General features: G+C 38.6%; 1 long non-coding RNA gene across 2 annotated transcripts in view; it reads left to right on the plus strand.

Annotated features, from left to right (window-relative positions):
• The first annotated feature begins 73 nt into the window (after nucleotides 1–73).
• LOC104872119 overlaps nucleotides 74–25,964 on the plus strand; it is a 28,381-nt gene continuing 2,490 nt past the window's right edge. Inside the window, exons 1-3 of one of the 2 annotated variants that reach the window (XR_783065.3) lie at nucleotides 74–412; nucleotides 14,771–14,811; nucleotides 19,998–20,204. This is a non-coding gene — a long non-coding RNA (uncharacterized LOC104872119). Of the gene's footprint in view, nucleotides 413–14,770; nucleotides 14,812–19,997; nucleotides 20,205–25,964 lie in introns of those variants that run through there. The other variant, XR_783064.3, reaches the window with a different exon arrangement.

Here is a 25,964-nt window from a genome sequence, read left to right on the forward strand (position 1 = left end):
TCAACTTCACCCGGGTGCCGGAGGGGGAAACAGGAAACTCCTCGCCAACAGCTGGGCTGGACCTCCCGCCGCCGCAGAGCCTTCTCGCTCGCTCCGGCTTCAATCCTCCCCCCTCTCGTAGCTGCCAATCACGTCCCAAGACCAACCCTTCGGAGCGCCTTGGCAAACTTTCAGCGGCCCCTCACCCCCCTCCCTCACCACCTTGGAGTTCTCGCTCCAAGAGCGTAGTCAGGAGTGACTAAGTGCGCGCGTTTCACAAAGTAACGAGCGTCGCAACTTTCTACACTTTCCGTTGCACCTCAAGGAGAATATGCTCCACCGCTTCCCCAGCCTTCTTTGGACTGTTCCTAGGTGCTTTAGAATTACGTTTTCAAACCGCAAGTCGAGATCCAGGAGTGGACCCTGAAATCCAGTGAGCGGTGAACACATTTTTTTTCTAATACGTTAACTGCATGCATTGCTTCACTGAACTTTAGTTTCCGTTACGTCCATATGCACACACGGACGCACTAAAAAGTGCTCTTCTTAGTGTAGGTCAAAGCTCTCAGGTTTTCCTATCCGACTTTAATGTGCATATGGATCAGGTGGGAATCTTGTTAAAATGCTGCCTCAGCCTCCCCAGGATGGGATTACAGGTGTGCGTCACCGTGCCGGTCAAAGCTCACAGGTTTTCCTATCTGACTTTAACGTGCATATGGATCAGGTGGGAATCTTGTTAAAACGCTGCCTCAGCCTCCCCATGGCTGGGATTACAGCCGTGCACCACCATGCCGGGGCACAATCTCCCAGTCACCCACAAGGCCTTTCTAGACTCTCATTTAGTTCCTCAAACTAAAGCTGAGCTAAATACAATTGCAAATCTGGCGATTCCAACAGCAATAATTCGATGGCATACCACTACTTGTGAGATGAAGAAAAGATAGCAATCAAATTCTTTCATTGGGCATAGTGGACATTCCTGTAATCCCAGCACTGAGAGAGAGGGAGACACAAGACTTTTAAGTTCAAACCTAGGCTGGGCAACTTAGTGAGACCCTATCTCAAAATAAAAAATCCCAAAAAAGGCTGTAGATGAAGCTCAGTGTGAGTCCTTAGTTCTGTCCCTGGTATGCATGAAAAGAAGGAAAGAGAGAAAGAAAGGCAAGAAAGCTTTCCCTGGCCTCCTCGAGTAAGATCTTTCATTGGTAATTTCCATGGCACCATATGCAATTTTGTACTACTTATTACAGCAGCAATTTTATAATTATTTGGATCATTCTTTAATTTCTATTCCTATCCCCTACTCAACTCCAGAGTTCTTGAAAGCAGGCACTATATTGTTCCCTCCACTTACTATTATATTCTCAGTGCCAGACATCTCATCGGCTCTTAATAAATATTTGTTGACTAAGTGAACAGGAAAGATAATAAATATCAAGACAAAAATGTATTCATCTGTCACAGTTGCTTCGTAACTCTGCAGAAAGTATTCTGGTACTTAAGAATTCAAGGTATAAACATGTTAGATTTCAGGGGAGATTTCACACTACTTCCTTTTCGTACAAATGCAGAAGTGTGTGGGTTTCTTCTTTTTCCACCCTAAGTTTGGTCAAGTTCCTCTGGAGAGTATAAATGAAATTTCTTGCTCCTCAAAATGCACTGAAGTAAGTTCCCAATCAATTCCAAAGACTACAGCTATGAAAATACATGCTTTGCTTTGTTAGGAGCTGAGTTTGAGCTACTTGATTCCATGGCAAAATGTTTACTTGGTGGTTTTTACATTACATACCACTAATATGATTTTAATTTTGTTTACTTTTAACTTTCCTAATTTTGTCCTCAGTTCTCTGTGAAGTTGAGGAGAGTCTGAATTCAGCATTGCCAAGTGCAAGCTAGTCTTTCTTTCTTTTTTTGTGGGGGCGCATTGGGGATTGAACTCTGGACCTTGCACTTGCCAGGAAAGTGGTGGAACCACTGAGCTAAATCCCCAGCCTGCAAGCCAGTCTTTCAGAAATCATTGTAATGACCTTGGCATTCTACCTGTACTCACCTCACTCTGGGGAGGTGAGGCAGGTGAGTTGTAAGTTCAAGACCAACCTAGACAACTAATTTAGTGCCTTTGTGAGACTCTATCTCAAAAATTTTAAAAGATAACTTATTTTTTCTGGTACCTGGAATCAAACTCAAGACTTTGTGCTTGTGAGGAAGGTATGGTGCTACTGAACTAAATTCCAGGCCCTGAGCTATATCCCAGGCCCAAAAGAAAACTATTTTAAAGGGATGATGATATAGCTTGTGGAAAGGCTCTCTGTGTGATCCCCAGTTTGAAAAAAATGAAATCAGAGATGTGAGCTCATTTACTGTATTTTGCAGTAAGGTCTGATACTCATAAAGAAGACATTATTTTTACACATCATTGTATATTTGTCTTGCTATCATTTTCTATGAATTCACATAGGTATTTAAGATATATATACAGAAATTTTAATATGCAATTTGTAGTTGGAAACAAAATAAAAGCCTAATTCAGAGTTTTAAAATGAGAAAGGCAATTTTTAAGCCCTTAGTAAGGTGACAAAACCATAAAAAATCAACTTGAACTAAAGTTAAACATCTTGGGCCAGGGATTTAGCTCAGTGGTTCTGCTGCCTGCTTGGCAAGTGGTCCTGAGTTTGATCCCTGGTACCCCCCCCAAAAAAAAGTTAAACACCTTGGCAGTCTTCTTTTTCTGGCTTTACAAACTGTGCACACAGGAACACAACTGTAGTGAAGCGAAGTGTGGTTAATTTAAACCTACATTTTTCAGTTGAGAGGAGGGAGGAAAATTGTACTATCCTGCCCTTTTGACATGCAGCTGTTGAGGTTAGTGGCAGCTAAAGCAGTTGACAGGGAGATTCCACTCCTCCTGCATCCATCATTCTGCCTTCTCTGTTCTTATCTCTGGGTTAATTTCCCTCTATTGTGAAGCAAACCAGTAAACACTGAGATGAGAGCATTTTGCCCACCTTTATGGGTCACTGTGGTGCTAGCTTCTCGCAGAAACATTTCGTGATTTCTCCATCCACAATAACCACTCCTCTCCGAGGGAGGACCTGATGAGAGTATTTAAGCGATTTTTAAATATTTGTTCCATTCTAACATACGCTGTTTTAGTGATTTATTTTTTTAATTTTATATCACAAAATGCGAAGTCCTTGAATACCTTTTGTTCACCTTTGATTATCACTCTTTGGGGTACAGATAATAACCACTTAACCAGGGTTATCTCCAATAGAGGTGAAAGTGAGAGTATCTGTGCTCTCGCTCTATTCCCTTGTTTTTTGGTTCTTCACGGATATTAATAGAATCTGTCATTATGCTACACATTTTCAGAAAATAATACATTCTTTTTGAGAAAAAAGCATGTTTTTTTAATTACAAAAGTAATTCTTAACCCATCCCCCAAAGATAATATCTGTCAGCATTTTGGAGCATGTCCTTAGGTGTAATAGTCTAATCTCCCCTTATACAGCGAGAACTTGAAGATTAGAAAGATTAAGTTTTTGGCAAAAGTCACACAAAAAGACAGAGCCCAAGTCTGAACTTAGGCATAACTGACCCCAGAGCCTGCTCTCCGGAAAAAGCCTATCAAATGGTTGATCTGACCCATGGAAGCACTCGAGAAAAGCCAGCCCCAAATATGAAGTTTGTTATACTGATCACTTTGACTTGAGGGTACGTGGAGAACAGCAGATGAACGGAGGGGCTTTTTCTGAACTTCCCTAATCTGCCTAAAGACAGATCCTGCAAAACAATCCCACTTGTCGTCAGGGGCCTCCCTGAGAGTTTCATCAATGTTAACTCATCACAGGAAAACAGACTAGAACTTGAAACCACACCCAGACACACTCCATCCGCAAGCCATTACTTATTATTCAAGGACTCACTCATCTTTCCCCAAATCATTTACCTCCTTTGGATGGCCTACATCCTCCTCGTCCTCCTGTTCCCATGGAAAGGGTAGATCAACTCCCAAATCATGGATCACTGGGTCTTTGAGATTCACTTTTCTGTAATGCACATAGTAAATTTGTGTACATTTTCTCCCATTAATCTCCCTGCTGTCAGTTCATTTTATAGACTCAGTTATTAAATTCTCAGAAGGTAGAGAGAATGTCTCCTCTTGTAATTATATTATTTTGGGGTGATTCTGGAGTGACCAAAGCAGCCTGTTGGTACCTCAACTCTCATACCTTAATCAGCCAGCTGTAATCACCTCTCCAATTGGAAATGTGTTCTTGGTTCACACCGTCTTCACCTGACATAGCCTGTGGCACAGCCTAACACATGACTAGGTATTTAGCAGTCCTAGCAGTTAAATAAACCCGTTTCTGCCTGCTATTCCATTGCTTCTTTATAATCCCATCACAGATCGATTTTCCTCCACTTATTGATCAACTGCTGACATAAACTGATTTTTTTCTTCTACCCCTTCTCTAACTCTTCCTGGGGAAAATACTAAGATTTATGGTTTCAGTTAAAGTATACAATAATTTGTAAATCTAAATATCAATTTTTGATTTCCCACCAAAATTGCAGTTAATCCAGTGGCCTGCTTGACTGTCTTCACAGATATTATCTGGCATCACGTGCCCATTATTCTACAATATCCCAAAATATCCCCTTTGTTCTTCATGTCAAAAAATAATTTGTAGCTTATGTGTGGTGGCACACACTCACAATCCCAGTACTCTGGGAGACTGAGGCAGGAGGATTGCAAATTGTAGTCTAGCCTGTGCAAATTAGCTAGAGTCTTTCTCAAAATGTAAAAATTGAAAAAGGGAAGGGGATGTAGCTTAGTGTATGGGTTAAATCCCCAGATCCCCAAATATTACAAAGGGGGGGGGGAGAGAGAGAGAGAAGAAGGAGGAGGAGGAGGAGGAGAAGGAGGAGGAGGAGGCGGGGGGAGAGGAAGGAAGAGGAAAGGAAGGGAAAGAGGAAGGAAGAGGAGGATGTAAGAAGAATGGAAGGAAAGAAGGAAGGAAGGTAAGTTTTCTATCCCCAACTCATAACTCAAACCAGAGACATAAATGTGAGCTAAGAGTGGGTACTTGCTCTCAAGACCCTATCACACATCAGTTTCTGTGTACTTTCTAAGTATCTCTTGCATCTATTCTATTTTCATCCCCACCACTCTTATTATTTCATACAAGATTACTTCAATTTCTTCATCTTTCTGACCTTAGTCTCATCTTTTCTCCTATATCCTTCACTGCCATCTCAATGTTTCCCATGTAATATAGAAACATAACAATCACATTTAAAATCCTGGCTTCCTGTTAAATTCAGGATAGAATTTCAGCCTACTCTTCATTCACTGATTCATTCATGCAATATTTGACTGTCTGACATGGCCGAAAAACTGTTAAATGCCGAAGAAATAGAGGATCAGAAGACGTAAGCCTAAATTGACTTGAAGGGGATCAGGCTGCCCTATAACCTAACATGAGACATAGATAAGTAAATGAATAGTATTAATAAACATGCTGTTACTAATGCCATAATATGCTATAATATGCTGAAGACATTGGCATAGGAAAAGACTTTATGAACAAATCCTCAGTAGCACGGGAACTAGCAGAAAGAATCAACAACTGGGATCTCATCTTATTAAAAAGCTTCTGCACTGCAAAAGAAACCATTAACAGAACTAAGAGACAACCTACAATGTGGGAAAAAAATTTTACCAGCTGCTCCTCAGACAAAGGACAATTATCTAGAACATATAAAGAACTAAAAACAATCAGCACCCCCAATATAAAGACCTGATTCAAAAATAGGCATCTGAAATGAACAGACATTTCTCAAAGAAGTAAAAGCAGCAAGTAAATATATGAAAAAATGTTCCACATCACATGCAGATGAAAACAACACTGAGATTCCACCTCACCCTACAAAGAATGGCTGCTATCAAGAAATCAACCAATAACAAATGTTGGTGGGGTTGTGGGGAGAAAGGAACCCTTCTCCATTGTTGGAGGGAATGCAGACTGGTGCAGCCACTATGGAAATCAATATAGAGATACCTCAAAGAGCTGGGACTAGAGGTTCCTTTTGACCCAGCCATCCTTCTTCTGGGTATCTTTCCAAAAGAATTAAAATCATACCAGAGTGATATATGCACACCCATGTTTATAGCAGCACAGTTTGTAATAGCTAAAACTTGGAAACAGCCCATTTGCCCATTAGTTGGAGATTGAATAAAGAAGACATGGTTTTTCTATAAAATGGAATACTACTCGGCCATAAAGAATAAAAAATTAGATTCTTTCATAGGAAAATGGATGCATATTGAGGATATACTCCTAAGTGAAATAAATAAGTCACACATGAGTGAATACTGAATATTTTCTCTGGTGTGAATAAACTGTAATAGTACATAAGATCCTAATGAGATAACTGACATTGTGAAATGGGAAGAAAAGGGCTAAAGGTATAGGGAAAGTGGGAAGGGTAGGGGAAAGGTAATGAAAGAAAAGAAGAAAGTATGAGAAAATGAAAAAATGGAATGGTGTTTGTAGATGGGGAGGGGAGGAGGGATGAAGGGAGGGTGGTGACAAAGGGGAAAAAATGAGAACCAAGACCTGTCATGTAAAGGTAGAAGATCTCAATAATGAATGTAATCGTACTGTATACCTAAAATGTACCAATAAACTCAATTTAAAAAATATGCTATAATATGTTCAGGGTACCACAGAGCAGACCTGAGTTCACTATTGAAGCTTGAAAGCATGAGATGCCCTAAAGAAAAAGCATCTTTTGAGCTGAGGCCTGATGGTTATGGGAAGGGATGTGGACAATGGCACAGATAAAGAGGTCAGCCATATGCAAGCAAGAAGATGTGTGAGCCTGAAGAGGTTAAGGAAATGCGAAATTTACAGTCCTCTGAGTACAGATTTGAAGGGATTTTTAGATTGAATTATTGACACCAACTGTGCACTACTCCCTGAATCCATGCTTTTGTGTCTACAACTGTGTAGTTCCTTCCATGAGAAGCAGAGGCAAAAGCAAAGGGCATACCTTTGTCTTTTGATTTTAGCTTTGGCCTTGTCACTGTGGCCAATGAGGTTTAACACAGATGAAGCTAGTGAGGGTTTATCCTGTGTCTGCAGGGGTGGGGCTTACCTCTACCATGACATTGAGTAGAATGGGTTTTGTTAGTCACAAGTCCAAGGAGGATGAGAGACACATGGAACAGCTATGGACTGAACCTCCCACAGAATCAAAGCCAGGCCTCCATAAGCCACTCTCAAGTCTAGACAACAGAGTGAGACTCTGCCATTACATGCATGAGTTGAGTAAGAACAAATTAGAGATGTTAGAGATGTTTAAATCATGTCCTTCTGAGGTGGCCTGTTGTCCAGAACTGTATCGGTAATAGTTAAAAGACACAAAGGGTGTGAAGAGTGAGGATCATGCTGATGAGATGCTAACCAAGTCTTCAGGCAGGAAGATCATGAAGGTGTTCGTAGGCAAAACTATTACAGGATTTGTCTCGGGGGCTGGAGGTAGAAAGGTGGCACACTAAACTTTTTGTGTCATCTGTAAATATTGTTACATAAAAAAATGATAGAATATGGCAAGAACCATTCTTTATTCACCTAAAATTAATTCTTCTCCTATCTTGTCTTTAGAAATCCAATTTTACTTAGGTATTTAGGACTTGGGATGTGCATGCATTCATCCTTCCTTCCTCCTTTAATTTCTGCCTTTCTCTTTTCTTTTTTTTTTCCTTTCTTTTTTGGGGGGAGGATATAGGTATGCTTTCTTTCTCTATTGCTCACACTGGCCTCAAGGTATCCTGCTGCCTCAGCCTCCCAAGTAGCTGGAACTATAGGTCCGTACTACCAGGCCTGGCTTGGACACAGCTGCATCATAAGCAAAATGTCATCTTGTCTAGTAACTTTTTGATTCAGTACTAGCAAAAGAGACACGAAGAGGAATCTGATAGTGCTCTTGGGAAAAGCTTTCTTCCTATCCAATAAGAAGTCCTTGAAAAGAACCATTTTCCTTCACCCCTTCTGTCACCTACCTTTAAACATAGCCAGAGGGAGATAAAACAGTTGGAAAACTGAAGTCGCTCTTTGTTGAGAGCAATTCTACACACATTTGGGGGGAAAATCATTTCATAATTAAAGTACAACTATACCTGTCTAAGCCTCAATGTCATTTTGCCCGAAAGCCAGCTATGATGTGCATCTCCAGTTTACCTCCAGTCACAGCTGAGGCCTCAAGGGTCCACTGACACTGTGGCACTCTATGGAAAATGGCCTCAGCTGAAGACATCCTGGTTCTTTGAGAACAGAGTAGCAATACAAAAAGAAAAAGATTTCACCTGGGGAGGGACAAAGTCCTCATCAAATGTAACTCTTCCCAGCTGGGCATGGTGGTGCACGCTTGTAATCCCAGCACTGGGGAGGCTGAGGTAGGAGGATCCCTGTGAGTTCGAGACCAGCCTGGTCTACACAGTGAGTTCCAGGTCAGTCTCAACTACATAGTGAGACCTTGTCTCGAAACAAACAAACAAAAGCAAAACAAAACAAAATTTAACTCTTCCCACCCACCATTGTAAGAATACTCTCAGTATAGTCCTCCTCAACAGCAGAATCTCGTAATTTAAAATCTTCATCAGCTTCTCATTGTCCTGGGATTACAGCCACTCCCTGAATGACGTGATATTCCCTTCAGTTACTGTGTGTACCTAATAAATGATTGCCTGCTCAGAGTCTGTCTTCTGCTCTGAGGCACTGACCCCCCCCCAGCCCTCCATGTACTTTGAAATTAAGTAAGTCTCTGCTGTCTTTTTTCTCCTTAGGCCTCCCCTCTGTCCCCTTTTCTAGATAGTCAGAGGATTGATTTGGTCCTCCAAAAACTCTTCACCAAAGAAAGGAAGGTCAAAAGGTTTACAGAAAGAGCCACTGAATCAATACAAGTGATTATCTCAATGTAGTCACTCTAAGTGTGGTGGGTCATCTTTAAAAATGGACATCATCTCTCCCTTCTCTGCACCCACATGCAGAGGAGTGGGATGGATACTGTTTTTCTAAAAAATTTTCTCTCTTCTCAAATCTAGGCTACCTTGCTTTTACCAATAGAAAATAGTGGAAGCAACAGAGTGCCAGTCCTGGGACTGGTCTCGAAAAGAGATTTCCACTCTCAGAATCCAATTAACAGCTAAGAATTTCAAATACCCTGAGGCCATCATGCTATGAGAAGCCTGAGCTGACCAGTGACAGAGAACACCAGGAGGAGTTGAACCCACAAGGTGATCCCAGTCGGGATTGCAGAATATTGAAAAACAATAAGCTGCTATTGTATAAATTGTCAGTTCCACCCAAAACCTCATTTCCAATACAGAGAGACCCACTGATGAAAATGAAAGGGATCGAACTCAGGACCTTGTGCTTTGCAAGGCAGGTGGTGGAACCACTGAGCTAAATCCCCAGCCTCAAAACGACAGATTCTTCACTAAACCAGCTGTCTTGAAGATGGTGACACTTTTAGCTTGATATAGTGAGATGATCATGGCCTTGATGTAGAATAAATGTGTGCCATTTTATGACCTTGGCAAAGTAAATGGGTACCACTCCTATAAGACAATTCCATATAATTCAGCTTGGTTCTCCTCCAGGGTCTTTTCTTGGAGGTGTACCTGATTTTATTAATATTTTTGTTCTGAATTCATTGGGAAATGGGATGAATTTGCTTTTGTTTCTTAGCCAAGGAACTGCTTGATGCTGAAAGTCTTGTGAGAAGACAGGGTGAGGAACAGAGGAAAGTATGTGTAACACAATGGCAGAAAAATCAGAAATATTGGGGATTTTGGCACACAAGTATGATCTAGGGCCTTGTTTTCCATATCTGAACGATTACTATGCACTGAAGAATATTTAGGTAGGAATGACAGACGATTACACATAATCAGGGTAAGACTTTCAGTCAGCAATTAGACGTCTGGGAGATGCCTTTGAAAGCTCAAGGAAAACCAGTGCAAAATAAAAGAAGGCTGGACCAAGGTCATATCTTGGAAACAGAAGGAAGTCGATAGATTAGAAAGATAATGAGCTCAGCTCAGCACGAGTTGGTATCTGAGTTGCTATGGGGTGGCAGAGAGGGTGCTTCTGCAGAAGCACAACTATAAGCAAACTACATTTTAAGACAGCAAGGATAACCAACATGGATTCTCCACATTTGCTACTATGTGCTGCATATAGTTCTTAGTATTTATCAATGAATATCTTTAATCCCAACAACAATCTCCTGAGGTAGGTACCATTATCACAGACATTTTATAGTTGGTGAAACTGGACCGCAGAGAGGATAATTAATGGCAGAACCAGAATTTTGGCTCAGCAACACTTTTGCAGAGCCCAGGCTCTTAGCCGCTCTGTCATCTGCTACCATTACAGTACAGCTGCAACTCAGGGCTCCCCACTGTACTATTATTTTTTATTTTTATTTATTTATTATTATTTGGTAGTAGGGATTGAACCCAGGGCCTTCAAAATAAGCTACATCTGATCTCCCACTTTTAATTTTTTTTTTTGTGGTACTAGGAATCAAACTCAGGCCCTTGTGCTTGCAAAGCAGGCAGAGAAACCACTGAGCTAAATCCCTGGCCCTCCCACTTTTAATTTTGAGCAGGATCTCACTAAGTTGCTAAGTTTCTCAGACTCAAAGGTGGCAATCCTCTTTGTCAGGCTTGATCTGGCCATGGCCTGTTTAGTAAAATATGCTGCTTAATTCCAAACTACAGTTCTAAGCAGACACAAAGTTTTTACAGGTACAGAAACCGCAGCCCTCAGAACACACCACTCCTCCAGATGGCTGAGAAATCAGATGAAAGCCATGCTACCTCTGGGCCAAGAGAGAACACAGAAAGGGATATTACAGGAAGACATAAGACAAGAAGGCATAGCGAAGCAGAACACCTCCCTGGTGCCGTCATCTGATGACATCCATGCACCTGACTCAACTGCTGTGTGAACTCTGACAGCAAATGTTTGTTCCAACCCCTGTACATGACAGATCCCTTCTCAATCCCCTATGAAACTCCCTGCTTTTTTGTTGTTTGGTACTGACGGCTTTGTTGCTCTCAGTCAGCCTGCACTCAGTCTGTGCCTGATGACCTTTCACTAGCCTGTTCGGGTGGTCTGATTCCTCTGCTGTTTATCACACTCCTGCCTTAGTCTCCCAGAGTACTGGAATTATAGGCACGCTCTACCACAACCAACTCAAATTTCCTCTTAAAATATTGAAGAGTTTCCTAAAAACGAGAATGTTACAAACCAATGACTGTAGATTTTACTTCCAGAGAGAGAATTTATATTCTTTTTTTTTTTTCAGCTTTAATTGAGTTTATTGGTACATTTTAGGGATACAGTATAGTTACATTCATTGTTGGGATCTTGTACCTCTACATGACAAGTCTTGATTCTCATTTTTTCCCCTTACCTCTGCCCTCTCTTCACCCTCTCCTCCCCTCCCCATCTACAAACACTTTATTTTCATCTTTTCATTCTCTCACATTTTTTTCTTTTCCCTTTTTACTCTTCCCCTACCCATCCCACCTTCCCTACACCTTTAGCTCCTTTCTTCCCATTTCTAAATGTCAGTAATCTTATTAGAATCTTATGCATTGTTGCAGATTATTCACAATTCAATATGTATCCATTTTCCTATGAATGAATCTATTTTCTCGTTCTTTATGGCTGAGTAATATTCCATTTTATAGAAAAACCACATCTTCTTTATCCAGTTTCCAATGGATGGGCAAATGGGCTGTTTCCAAGATTTAGCTATTACAAACTGTGCCGCTATAAACATGGATGTGCATACTTCTCTGTGATATGATTCTTTTAGATCTTTTGGAAAGATACCCAGCAGAGGGATGGCTGGGTCAAATGGAACCTCCAGTCCAAGCTCTTTGAGGTATCTCCGTATTGATTTCCATAGTGGTTGCACCAGTCTGCACTCCCACCAACAATGGAGAAGGGTTCCTTTCTCCCCACAACCCCGCCAACATTTGTTATTGTGTGATTTCTTGATAGCAGCCATTCTTTGTGGGGTGAGGTGGAATCTCTTAACAGTTACGTTTTAGTCAATTCCATCCTGTCAAAATATTCATTGCTAATTCTTGACTCTTTTTAAAAGGGAAATTACAATAAAAGTTTTAAATCTTTTTTTAATCCAACTTACTACTCACTTCTTCAGAAATGCTGGACATCATTTTCCTTTGACCATTGCTTTCCAAGTGTTATAATCATTCAGCTTAATAGTAGTTATTAGCCAAACTATATCACAAACCTTGAAAGATAGATATTTAAAACATTATTTTAATTATAACAAATTGTTTTAATTGTTAATTCCATAACTATACACAGCCATTTAGCAATACATGTTTCTTGACAATATATCTTAAAGTAGACTTATTTAGTTGATGTCAAACAAATGATGCAGGTATTCATTTTAAGAGTTATATGTTTATTTATATTTTAATGTAATGTAGCATACTAATTTTCATTTAGGGCCAAATTTAATGTATAATTCAAATCCATGGTGTATTGCATATCACTATACACAGCCATTTAGCAATACATGTTTCTTGACAATATATCTTAAAGTAGACTTATTTAGTTGATGTCAAACAAATGATGCAGGTATTCATTTTAAGAGTTATATGTTTATTTATATTTTAATGTAATGTAGCATACTAATTTTCATTTAGGGCCAAATTTAATGTATAATTCAAATCCATGGTGTATTGCATATCTTAGAACCTATAAATTGTGTGTGTACTAATTCGATATAATGAACACTTGAGATTTTTCAGGTAAGCATTTTGTACCCTAGTCAAAAATAAATACTTGAAGAGTGATAGCTTTGAAAAGTGCTTGTCTAGAGGTAATCACCTTAGGCAGCTCCTACCATGCTTCAGCTATTTTTATCCTCAGTCTATGACAGATGGTTTGTTCATTAGCATAATGGAGATCATAAATGAGTTTTCATTGTGAAATGATTGGTGCTCAAGACATACAAATTGGCTTAAAAGATTACACAAGCATGGCTGCCCTGGTGGCATGCCCTGGGGCCCAAGATTTCGTATCTTTGGAGTATAGCCCTAGACCTAAGTACTTTAAATTCTCATCCATTTTTAATTCTCCCACCTACCAAACTTAACCAAATATTTATCAATGACAAATGAACTTTAGTCAGTTCACAGCAGTGCTCTAATGGCCAAGAATGATTGTGAAAAATATTTGGTAATGAAATACTTCTGCTGTAGTTTATCAGGGGTGAAGAACACACAGCGTGATATGTGCTCTTGCATAATTATTGCACAAGTCTCAGGAGGATATTAATTATTAAACTGCTGAATCATTGAAAAAGCATGTGCCACTTGAGCCTTCAAGCATTTCAAAGAGTTGCCTCTCTCTTGAAGCTGACAATAAACTCACTGGTTCTTTTTTTAGAATTGCCATGGTAAATACTTATCTTCAAGTCATAATAAAATTAAACCATCTGTTCCTCACGTAGTCATTCCCCACCTAAACTCTAACAATGCTACCAGTTCTTTAAGATTCCAAAAGTATTTCAGAGAGGCTGCCTTTGAAATTGTTCTTATCATTTTGCCTCCATACAGAAAAAAAAAAGCCAAAATATAATTCAGTTACTTAACTATTCTTTCCTCGCTTCATCACGGTCTCTGAATTTCTCTTTCTGCTAGCTTACATGACTGTAACTCTAAGAAAGTTTTCATCTCCATTGCTCCCTCAGGGTACAGTACTATGCTGGAGTCCATTTTGAAAGACCAAACACTGTCATTCATTGCTGGCCCAGAAGTGCTCTACAGACAGACAGAGTATCCCAGGGTTACTCTGGGGATACTGTGAGTGTTCATAGCACACATCCAGTGTGGTGATTATCAATTAGCAAGCAGGATCTTCACACAAATAGGTTAATGGAGCTGTCTCTCAAGGAGAGTCATCTCTATATAGGTTGAAGGTCAGTGAGTAAGTACAGTGGGATTATAGAGATAATAATATTCTAACCACTGCTTAAGCACTCTCAAGATTCTCCTGAGATTGTTCTCTATTGCATGGCTTCACAGCCCCTTGATGCTGAGATCCTCCCTTGAATCAGCAAATGGCCTTTCTGAATGTGATTTTCTGATATATGCTTATAAATGTGGCTTCTCTCTTTCTTACACACAAGACCAGAACATGTCGTTTCTACAACAGGAGATCTTAACCTATAATTAATATAATTTACTCAACTATGCAAAATGTTTATGAATTTATACAGGTAAGTTTTCAAAAGAGAGAATATTAACTTTTACCCCATTTCCAAAGTGGTCTGTGATCACAAAAAGAAGCTAAAAATATGGCAGATCTGGGAACCAAGCATAGGCTGCATCATCCTAAGCTACTTATTCTTAACCCCTTTGCTGACTTCTACCTTCCATCTCAGTGACCATGAGCAATTAATCCAACATTTTCTAGCCTAATTTAAATTTAAAATTAAAATTATAATCATGCCATTCTATTCTCAGGAAGATGGCAAAGATACAGCTTATGATAAGTATGACTGAAATTCCCAGATATTATGTACAAGGCAAACATGAGAAGACTGTGGAAGGTAGAAAGATTAAGACAGACAGCTTGATACCTCCAGGCCAGGTTGAGACCTCCAGACCAGGGGAAATTACTTGGTGGTGATGTCTTTAGTTTCTTTTTTACTTTATGTATTCCAGACATGAAGCTGAAGAAGCCAGAGACTTATGAACACCAATAGGTAAGACAAATAAAGTAAAATAAAAATAGCTATAATGAAAAGTTTGATGGATAGAATCAACATCACACTGGAAAGAACAGAGAAAGAATTGGTGAAATAAAAGATAGAAAAATAGAAATTACTCAATAGATGGCAGAGAGAAAATAGAAAAAAATTAAAGACTTAGGGATTAATTTTACAGACTATAATATATCTAACATCTTGATCATCAGAATCCTGGAAGAATAGAAAGACATACAAAATTGCTTGAGAACACAATGACTTTTTTGCAAAAGAGAAGGGGAGCAAGAGATGGTGGAGATGTGGTTGAGGGTGGGGTGCAGTGTGGTGGGAGAAAAGGCAGGAAAAAGTAATTGAAGTGTGTTATATCCATGTTTACATGTCCAACTCCCTACAGTGAATATGATCATTATGTACTACAAACATGGACTTCTAAAGAAGAAAGAAAGAAAGAAAGAAAGGCAGAAAGGCTGAACTCTATCGACCCAATGTTTGGTAAAAGACTTAAATTTGGTCCAGAGATTTAGCGCAGTGGTGCCATGCCTGTCTCATAAGCACAAGGTCCTAAATTCAGTCACCAGTACCAGAAAAAAAAAACAAACATAGATTTGAACATAAGTTCAAGAAACAAATAAAAGCCTGAGGAGGATAAGACTAAAGAAATCAATGTTAAGAAACACCATAATTAAAATTCTGACAATGAAAAATAAAGAAAAAAAGTTGAAACACCTTAGCAATAGAAGGAAGAAGAAAGACAACAGATTTTCTTTAGAAACTATAGATTTCAGAAGGAAGTGGCACAATATTTTCAAGTACTGAAAATAAAAAACTGTAAAACCATAATATTGAATTCAATAAAAGCAACTTTCAGGAAAAAGGAAATGAAGAATTTTCAGGTCAGATAAAATTGAGAATATGGGGTCTGTAGACCTACACTAATAAATTTCTTTAATTAAAATATATTTAAACAGAAAGGGAATGAAACAAGAAGCTATTGTAGACTTCAGGAAGGGACAAAATATAAGGGAAAAAGTAAAACTAAGTAAAAAATGCATTTCCTTTTTTTGAGCTTTCTAAATCATGTTTCATTTTATAATACTGATGCCACTTTGTATATAGAGAGGAAATATTTAAGACAATTGTACATGGAAGAAGGTAAAAGATAGAAAGGAGAGGTGACATGTCTATATGTTACTCAACCCAATAAAATAATAGCATGAGTAGACTATAATGAGTATGTGTATGTTGTGTGAAACCACTAGTAAAGCTAATTGAACATGATAAGTAAACACAGTCTCAAGAACCTGTGAGAATAACAATATAGCTAATGTTAATGTCATCAGAGTCTGGGAAATCAATCTGACAGTTTTTAAGCAACTGAACATAAAAAGAATGTACAGCTCAATAATGTTATTCCTGGGCATGTATTTAGGAAAAATGAGGACATATATTCATTAAAAAATACACATTTCATATCAAATTTATCTGTAATAGCTCCAAACTGAAAATAACACATATGTCTTTCAAGATAGTAAGTAGTTAAGCAATCTGTGAACATACATCTATGTCACTGGGATAATATTGAGCAATAAAAAGGAATGACCTACTGATGTATAAAACAACCTAGATAAAAGTCCAGGGAAATAAGCCAAGCAAAAAAAAGCTGACTGTAGAAAGTTGCCTGTTGTATGCTTCCATTTATGCAACACTCTCAAAATAATAAAAATGCAAAAATAAAGAACATATTAGTGATTACCAGAGTTTAAGAGGAGCGGAGGCAGCAAGGAGTGGGTTTGTTCATAGAGGCAACGTGAGGGGATAAACAAATGTTTCTATCTTGACCTTGACTGTGTCAATGTCATTACCTTTGTGGTAATATGGTCCTATAGTTTTTCAGGAGCCATTGAGAGAGGACTAGGTTTGGGGTACATGGAAAATTTCTGCCTTGTTCCTTATAACTACATGTAATTTAAAATATCTCAAAGTAAAAGTTTAATTTAAAAAATCATATCTATCATTGTGATAGGCCTGTGAAAATGCTTTCTAGCTGGTAAATGTTGTTATACCTGTGTAAATGCATATATATATATATATATATATATATATATATATCTATACATGAATTTGAAGTTAGTATTTATCAGCCTATTGTACTCAAAGAAGTTCAAGCATTTGATTATTAGGTTCTGAGTGTACAGGGAAAGAGAAGTAGTTAATGAGTATGTAGGGCTGATCCTAATTGTAATGAGAGATAGATACAAACACTCCTGAGTTAGCACACACACAATGTGGCTTTTGTGTTAGAGAATGTTGCCGCCAGTGATGTCATTAACTATCAGTGATTCACCAGTGAGCAGATTCCAAAATAGATCTCACAAGCCATGGCTGGAAGTCACTGAGTTATACTATCCCCAAAGCAGAGCTGAGAAGATTATAGGAGAATGCTCAGAAGTGACTAAGTTTCATGCCATAGGTGTATATTAAATCTTTGTTGACTCAATGAATGGCATAATGCTAAATACTTGGGAGCACTTTGTACCACAGCTAAATCTACACTAGGATCTTCTGCAGACACCTCAGAGTCTTCCTGCCCAATCCTGAACCTTTGTCTCTGTAACCCAACATGACAGTCCTCTTGTACTCCTGTGTTAACAAACATCAACATTCATAGATACGACTCAAATTATTCCAGGCAGCTCAAAATTTCTCTAGACTTCTTTTCTATATTCTAAATCCACTCGAAATCAAATACTTAGCATCTCCTTAATTGTCCACCATCCTCATCCTCACAACCCATAGCTTTTTTCCTTCCTTTGTCCTTTCTCCCCTAAATAATTTCATATTACCTCTGTATTCAATCCTCAAAGTGACTTGTTTGTGAAATCTTCCTTGATTATACCAGTTATTTTGAAGATAATATTTATAACCATTTATTGAGCTCTTGCATTTACTATATACTTTGCTAAGCCACTTTCATACGCTAACTGTTGGGATGAATTAGTAGGCATTTGGGTTGCCTTCCCGAGTCTTTCTGATCCATGATTGCCTCTACCTCTAGTCCCACATAACTTTTTCTTTCTGCATTTTCTTTTACGTTTTGGTTAAGTGTTTTTTCTGTGTATATCCACAAGTTCCAGCAGGGTGGGGACAGCTTCCTTGCAGAAGGATAAATGTCCATCAGTCTGGGCTGATCATGCCATTTCACAAGTTTTGCCAGCTAAACGTTAAGACATTGGCCTGTGATTCAATTCTAGCCCAACAAGAGGAAGTCTGCTGGTGGTGATGGTGGTGGGTGTGACTTCTGACAGAATCTTGTTACTCTTAATACGAGATGCATACTTTCTCTTTTGGGGTTACGAAGATGCCCTTGTGAAGAGAAGACTGGGGCCCCAGAAGCTCTCTAGAAGGCATGAGGAGGTGATACTGAGAGCAAACACCAGCAGGTGATAACGTGACCAAAGCTTATACAATTAATGTGAAACTTTGGATTTTTGATAGGTGGGATAAAAATAATTTACCCTACCTAGAAATGAAAACGGATGTGTAGAGCCTTAGAAATCTTGGTACCATCCTCCCATTTTCCTTATGTGAGAGAATCCCATCTATGGGTGGAGAAAAGCACAAAAAAGGGGGAAAAAACACCTGAAAAAAATTATAGGAAAATGAGATTTGATGATATTGTGGACTTTTGGCTCTAACCTAGTGACCATCCTGGTTCTGAGGTTTCCAGTGGTGTGAGTTAACCTATTCCTTTATAATATTAACCAATCTGAGATATTTGCTGCCTAAAAGAGTCCTTGGTGACATAATCTTAATTGCATTTTACTTCAGATAAAGGATCACAGTATAAATGTGGTAAATATAAACTCCAGTATACATTAAAATAATATAGTCATTTTGTCTATATACAATAATTTCTACTTTTGGTATCACTGAAATCATGAGTGAGTATCAATGAATTCTTCATATTAAAGTACAAAGATACCCATGTTTCTCGGCGGCTAAGGTTGGGAATTTTGAGATCATGATCCTTTTTATCTATTGTGGCAACATAACCACTGGAGTGTAGATTTCTTAACATAAAAATAAAATATTTTCTGATGTGATTTTTTTATATACATACACATATGTCTGATATTATGAGGTTTCTATTTTCTTATGTAGGCAGAAGTTTAAATTTTTAGTCTTGGTATTATATTTGTCGAAGAAATAGATAAATGAACCTCTGAGAATATTTTTCTTAATGTTTTACAAACAGTTCAAGAAGCCTTAAATTCAGTATGGGGAAATTTAGGTTTTTACTAGAAATAAAGAAATGGAGGTATAAGTGAAATATTCTGGTTTAAAAGCTGAAATCCAAGCTGGGCATGGTGGCACATGCCTATAATCCCAGCACTCAGGAGGCTGAGGCAGAAGGATCACTGTGAGTTTGAGACCAGCCTGGGCTATGTAGTGAGTTCCAGGGCAGTCTCAACTACATAGTGAGAAGAAAAAACAAAAAAAAAAAAAAAAAAAAAAAAAAAAAAAAAAAAATCCAAAATGCATAGGTGATATATGAAATTTTAGGCGGAATAATGACTATGAAAGTGAAAAAAATAATTCTTTGATTTTTTTTTTTGGTTAAAAGTGAGTTCAATAACCATGGAATGACTACCAAAAATACTGGCACAATACTGTCACACAAATGAACTCTTTTATTTGGCCTTCTAAAGACTTGGTCCTACTCTTCAGAGAGTTTTATAACCTTTCATAATCCAAACTTAACCATCAAGCAACAAGATAGCTACATGGTTTTTTTCATGGTCTGTAGCTTAATGACTTTATAGCTGCCTATCTACTTTTATCTCTCTGATTCTTCCACTTGGCTTTGATCTTTGGTAAAGAATTAATGGCTTAATGTCTTAAAAAGGAATGGCAAAGCAAAAGAAAAGAAGGGGAGCGTTAGGAAATGGCACTACAGTGATGACCAAGAAATTTTACTTTATTAAAAAAGCTTTAGGGCCCAGGGATTTAACTCAATGGTGCCATGGCTGCCTCTTAAGTGCAAGGTCCTGAGTTTGATCCCCAGTATTTGCAGTGCTCGCTGAGCTGGAGATCACTATGGCCAGGCCTAACTCACCTACTCTGGATGAGGAAAGACTGCAAGTGGAATAAGGAATACACATCTTGTTTGCTTCCTTCCTCAGAAGAGGCAGGGAGGAGAACAGGAGACAAGAGCACATGGTGGAGCAAGGCCAGGCCCAGAAGGAACTATATTCCTCTCCTACCCATTCACCAGAGAACCATCAAGCACGATCTCCTGCGGACCTTAGCTTCCCTTCTGGCTGCAGTTACAGACCAGGCTGTTTTATCGCTCCCTGGGTTTCCCTTATCTCTACCACTATAAATAAACAGGTGGCCATTTACTTGGTGGTCTTTTCTTCTCATCCAGAGTTAGAGCCCACCTGAATATCTCCTTGTCTTTAGGGTGCCTGTTTCTAGAATGTCCCCAGCTGACCGTGTGTTACAGACTTGGTCCTCAGGGTAGCTCTATCTGGAGATGGTGGAAACGTTATGAGGTAAGGCCAGTGGGAAGTTTTAGTCATTGGCCGTGTGTTCTTGCAGGGCATCACTGGGCCTTCTTCACTCTTTTGGTTCCTGGTCACAAGGGGAGCAATGTTGCTATGCTATGTGCTTCTGCCATGATGTGCTGGAGTCAATGGTTATCTTATCTCCCTAATATAAGAATCTATCATTGTATACAGTTTCTCCAGTCACCCTCCAATGTGGAGCAGATTGAACCATCAATCAAAAACCCTGGATTTTGCTCCCAGCTGCACCCCACTATGATGATCTTGGGAAATAGATTTAACTTCCCTAAATTTCACTTTCTTTATTTCCAAAATAAGGAAAAAGATTTTTCCTGTTTAAAGGAGGGTATTGTGCCATTCTGAGTTAGTGATAAATGAGTGTCTCATGAAGGATATGTTCATATATTTAAAAAATTAATTTATTCCAGTAGTCTACAATAGGGAACTGATTTGGAGCAGTCTGATCTGTAACTTTTCTAAAGTCCAGTAGTATTCCAGTTGCCTGAGAGTGTTGGAGCATTCACTGATCCATTGTGAAATTCACTATGAAAACGATTCCAAGTAATTTCTAGGGCTGGGTTAGAAAAGACTGTTCAGGGGCCAGGGATTTGGCTCAGTGGTTCTGCTGCCTGCCTTGCAAGCACAAGGGCCTGAGTTCAATCCTCAGCACCAGAAAGAGAAAGAAAGAAAGAAAAGGCTGTTCAACTCCACCTTGTTTGCAACATCACTCACTATTGGAATAGTGAGTTAATGTATAAGAAGTCTGACCACATTGAGGTCACCATAGTGGAGAGACTAGGAGGAAAAATCATTTAAAGAGACTATTTGACTAAATTAGGAGCAATGCCAATGAACGCCCAGTCGGTTGAGTCATTCCGGATCAGATTCAAACCATGAAAGTGAAGAGGACACCAGATAATTCCAACCTGCAGCCATTCAAGTCAGCACCAACCATTTGAGTCATTTGAGTCTTCCTCGTTGAGGTTCCAGGCATGGTGAAGTATAGCTAAGCCACACTGGCTGTGAGGCCTGAAGTCCTGGTACAGAAAATCCAGGATCTTAATAACATAGACTCGGTTACATCTAGTTCTGGAATAGTTTGCTATGTAATAATAAATGGAAGAGTTTCTCAGTCCATTTCCAGAAAATCCTGCATAGTCTCAATATTTATAGATGGAAACTGAGACTCAGTGAATTTAAGTACTTTTTAATCCTACCACAGACATAATACACCCACAATTTGAACTCAGGTCTATCTTCATGCAGAACACATGTTCTTCCAACCAGTGGGGCTGACCTCTGAGGCACATGCATAGTCAGCCTGATGAATCTATAGGACGAAGATGCAGAAGGAGAAATATTCGTGCTATGGTACATGTTTGTCTCAAGGATGTCTTCAGATGACCATCCAAAGAGTTCCTCACATTTGTTATTATCTGTCTCAAGGATGTCTTCAGATGACCATCCAAAGAGTTCCTCACATTTGTTATTATCTGCCTCAGACATCTTAATTAAATGCTTAGGAGGCTTCTACTATATAATCTCTATGCACTCTTCCTTCTGGAACAAAATGTAAAATAAAATTCATGTTGACTGCTCACATTCAACTATTGATTTCTGTTCTGTTTTTTAACCTACTTTCCCTTTGAAAGTGTAAATTCCCCAACAAGAGAAGAATAAATAAATGCAAGCCAGAGCCACCTGGGTGAAAGAAGGTAGTGAGATTAACACATCCGCATACAGGTCTGGGTTAATGGTTCAATAGAAGGGTTAAGAAGCCTTAAATTAAAATTTGTTTGAACTTGAAAAATCCTTTCCTGAAATCCCAGGAGAAAGCTCTTTTCACTTTTGCAGTGAACTTTTCTCTACATATAGCACTTACAAAAAGAACAAGAAAAAGAAAAGAGAGAGAAAACACCAAGGCAAAGGGATAGGGTACTTTGAATGGAAAAATAATGTACTCTTTCAGTTTTATCAAATCCATAGCTTGAGGCCCAGAGAGCTCATTCACTGTGTCCTGGGTGGAAGATAAATGATATAGGCAGTGCCTGGAGAAATCTGCATTTGGCTCCCATTCCAAAACTGTATTGTCCATATTTACTTTCATTCCTGCAATTGCTATGATTAATGTTCCTTTTGCATAAAATTGGGCTATGTTGTTTCCGTGAGTGACCAACAAATTGTTAGAGTGAGAAGTGGAGATAGGAATTGATTGGTGAAACATCAATATCGTTTTAGCAGCTATAATTTTTTGAGCACCTAAATAATGCAGGTGACTTAGATGTGTTTTCTATTTAATGTTCACAAAAATTCTCTAAGGTCAGTCTTCTTATTTCTATATTTATATGATATACTGACTTTTTTTTTCACTACTGGCAATTGAACCCAGGGCCTTTGCAGTGAGTTACTCCTTCAGCCCCGTTTACTTTTTATTTTAAGAAAGAGTCTTAATAAACTGCTCAAGTGGAACTGAAAATTGTGATTCTCCTGACTCAGCCTCCCAAGTACTGAGCTGTGCACCAGCTGAACACTGACATTTAAGAGGGTAAATTATCTTTTGGACAGCAAAGCTGCTCAGGTCTCCACACCAATACATCTTGCACCAAAATCTGTTGCACTGTTTCCCATGGTTTACACAAGGTGATTTTAGACATACATGAATGGACAGGTGATGATTCAGTATTTATGTGGTTATTCAGTGTGCATTAGAAAAATAATGTACAAGTACATAAAACCCAATCATTCATGGATAGTATTTCTTACAACAGGGATAAGGAATATATTTAAGTTTTTTCAAAGTGGGTAGAGTTAGAAAAAAGTTAACTAAATAGTTACAGAAATAAAAGTAAATAGAAGTGGTATCCTGTTATAATTTTCATCTAATGTCCCCCAAGAGCCTCATCTGCTCATAGGTAGAGCTTTTGGAATGTGACTGGGCCATTAGACTGGACTATGAGGGCCAAATATCTGATTTGCTATTACAAGGTGAGATTCAGTTTTTAAAGAAAAAAAGCCCCTTTCAAATGTATCTATGTAGTTTAGTAGGACGTAATCTTCACATGTTCATGAAGTATTGTTCATAGAATAGGAAAACCATCTTCATCTGCATTCATCCACCCACTTGATGGAATTTATTGAGTTCTGAAAATGTAGTAGAAATTAGCTACTTAATATATATTCTCCGTATTCTAGGAGCTTATGTCTCTTGGGGGAGTGAGTCATCTCAATATTTATTTATGACATAGTTGTTCACAGACAAAGAGCTATAGGACCAGCTCAGGAGAGACTTGTTTCCTAACTCTTCAGGAATGCAGCCTCTGGGAAAACTTCATAGGGCAGAGAATCCTACTGTATATAATAAGCTGGCAGAAATTCAGTCCAGATGCAAAGCAGTTGAAAATCTGCTGCTTCAGGCTGAAGTTATAGCTTGGTGGTAGAGAGCTTGGCTAACAGGCAGCAAGCCCTGGATTCAGTTTCCAGCACTACAAAACTGAGACCAAAAACAAAAACAAAACCCCGCTTCTTGTATCTGATAAACCATAGGAATGTAATGAGGGGCGAAGGTAGAATTTTACAATGTGAATGATCTATCATAACTGATACTCAGAGCTGATCTTAGCACCACTTTTCTTAATAAAATAAAATTATTTTTACTGATAAGCTTGAAGCGAAAAGAATAATAATCAAAATGACCAAAAAAGACAAATAGAATACAGTATTGGAGTACTACTTTTAAATGACATCAAAGTATTATTTTAACAAAAAGGCATGTATATACTGTTATACTGATCAATCAGAGCAATAGACAATAGTAGTAGTTTGTTTTGGAGGATTAATTTCTGTCAACTTATTGATTGATTCATAAAAATTAATTTTCTCATATTTCTGGATAAGTTTCATTTACTTGATGAAAGAATCTACTGTATTAATTTTAATTTCAAAAAATTATTTTCATGTGAACTCACATTATACACAGAATTGTGAAAAGTCTTAAACATAAGGAACATTTGGTGAGATTAAAAAATTCCATTTTGTGATAACTCTAAGAAAATACTACTGCATGTATCTTTGTTTCTTCAAGACAGGGTGATTGATTCTAGAGGCTTTAAATGTCTCTGGAGCTGAAAAACTGTAAACAGGAAGTAAAATACTGTGGAATTCAGAATTAAAGTCGCGCAAGTTCTGCTTCTTGTCCTTGTAACCACTGTGCTCTCATAGTTCACTTTGAAGCTACTGTTTAAACACAGGAATACATTGTGCAACAGGGGTTGGGAACAGGAACTCAGCTTGAAAGAAGCTCAGAGGTTTTCAGACTGTTACGGAATTCCTCTCAGAGTGAATTTAAGAGCTGGAAGTTTGGGTCCATTTATTTAACTGGGGATCTTCTCAATTTTCATAGAGATAATATAATCAAATAGAAATAATAAAATTTTCTAATTGGTTGCTTATGTATTGCTATGGCTTGTATGTGTCCCTCCAGAAAGTACCCAATGGAACCTTAGTTTCCAGTGCCACAGGGTCGGGAGGTGGGGGTCCCATGGTGATGAAGCAGGACAACGGAGTGAACAGGCTAATGCCATTATTGCAAATGTGGTTCATCGTCGTGCAAGTGGATTAGCTGTAAAAGAAGGCTATCATCCTTTTTTTACTTTCTTTTTCACTCTCTGCCCTTTTATCACAGAGGTCAGCAAGAAGACCCCATCCAGACGCCAGCCACTCAATCATGAATGTCCTAGCCATGAGAAATTTGAGTCCAATTTCTGTTCGATATACATGGTTCATCCTATACTCCAGTTATAGCAGCACACAATGGACTAAGACACACGTGTGTTAACCGTTTAGAACCTAAGCCAACAATATATTTTTACTTCAGAGAAAACTATCTTTGAATCATGTTATCTAGATTTGCTAGCCCATGGTGTTAATAAAAGTAGACTGATTTTTAGAAAGTTTCATTATTTGTTAAAAATTTCTTTTTTTTTTGTTTGCTTTTGTAGTATTGGGAATTGAACCTGTATTAAAATTTTCGACAGGCATTGCCTCTGCCTTATTGACTGCACCTGCACCCCATTCATGTGGCAGCCCACCCCTGATATGCTACTATTCTTGGAAAATTTGAATTAGATGGTAGAGCTGAATAATGTCTAATCAGACTTTGGGAATTTGGTCTTGCCTTTCTGTGAAGGTTAATCATGTTGATGATCATAGCTATATTAAACCTGAATTCCTGCTATAAAACCTTATATTTATTGGGAGAAACAGCATATTTGTGTAAGGAAGTCTACCCTCTGAGATTTTCATTCACTTGTGGCTGGAATGTCACCGACCTCAGCAACAGGGTGTTTGACTCACTATCTTCTGTTCACCTTCTCCATAAGCAATCAGCTGCCTCCAGCTCTTGAATGGAAACTTCAATGTCTTCGTTTTTCATGTCCACTCACCTTATCTAGAAAAGTGTAAGTGTACAACTAGAGATGTAGCTCAGTGGTAGAACTTGCCTGCATTCACTTCCCAGTTGGAGAGAGAGAGAGAGAGAGAGAGAGAGAGAGAGAGAGAGAGAGAGAGAGAGAGAGAGGGGGGGGG

This window comes from Fukomys damarensis, unplaced genomic scaffold (genome assembly GCF_012274545.1).
Source record: "Fukomys damarensis isolate Sample0158 unplaced genomic scaffold, DMR_v1.0_HiC HiC_scaffold_28, whole genome shotgun sequence".
In the NCBI taxonomy this organism is placed as follows: domain Eukaryota; kingdom Metazoa; phylum Chordata; class Mammalia; order Rodentia; family Bathyergidae; genus Fukomys; species Fukomys damarensis.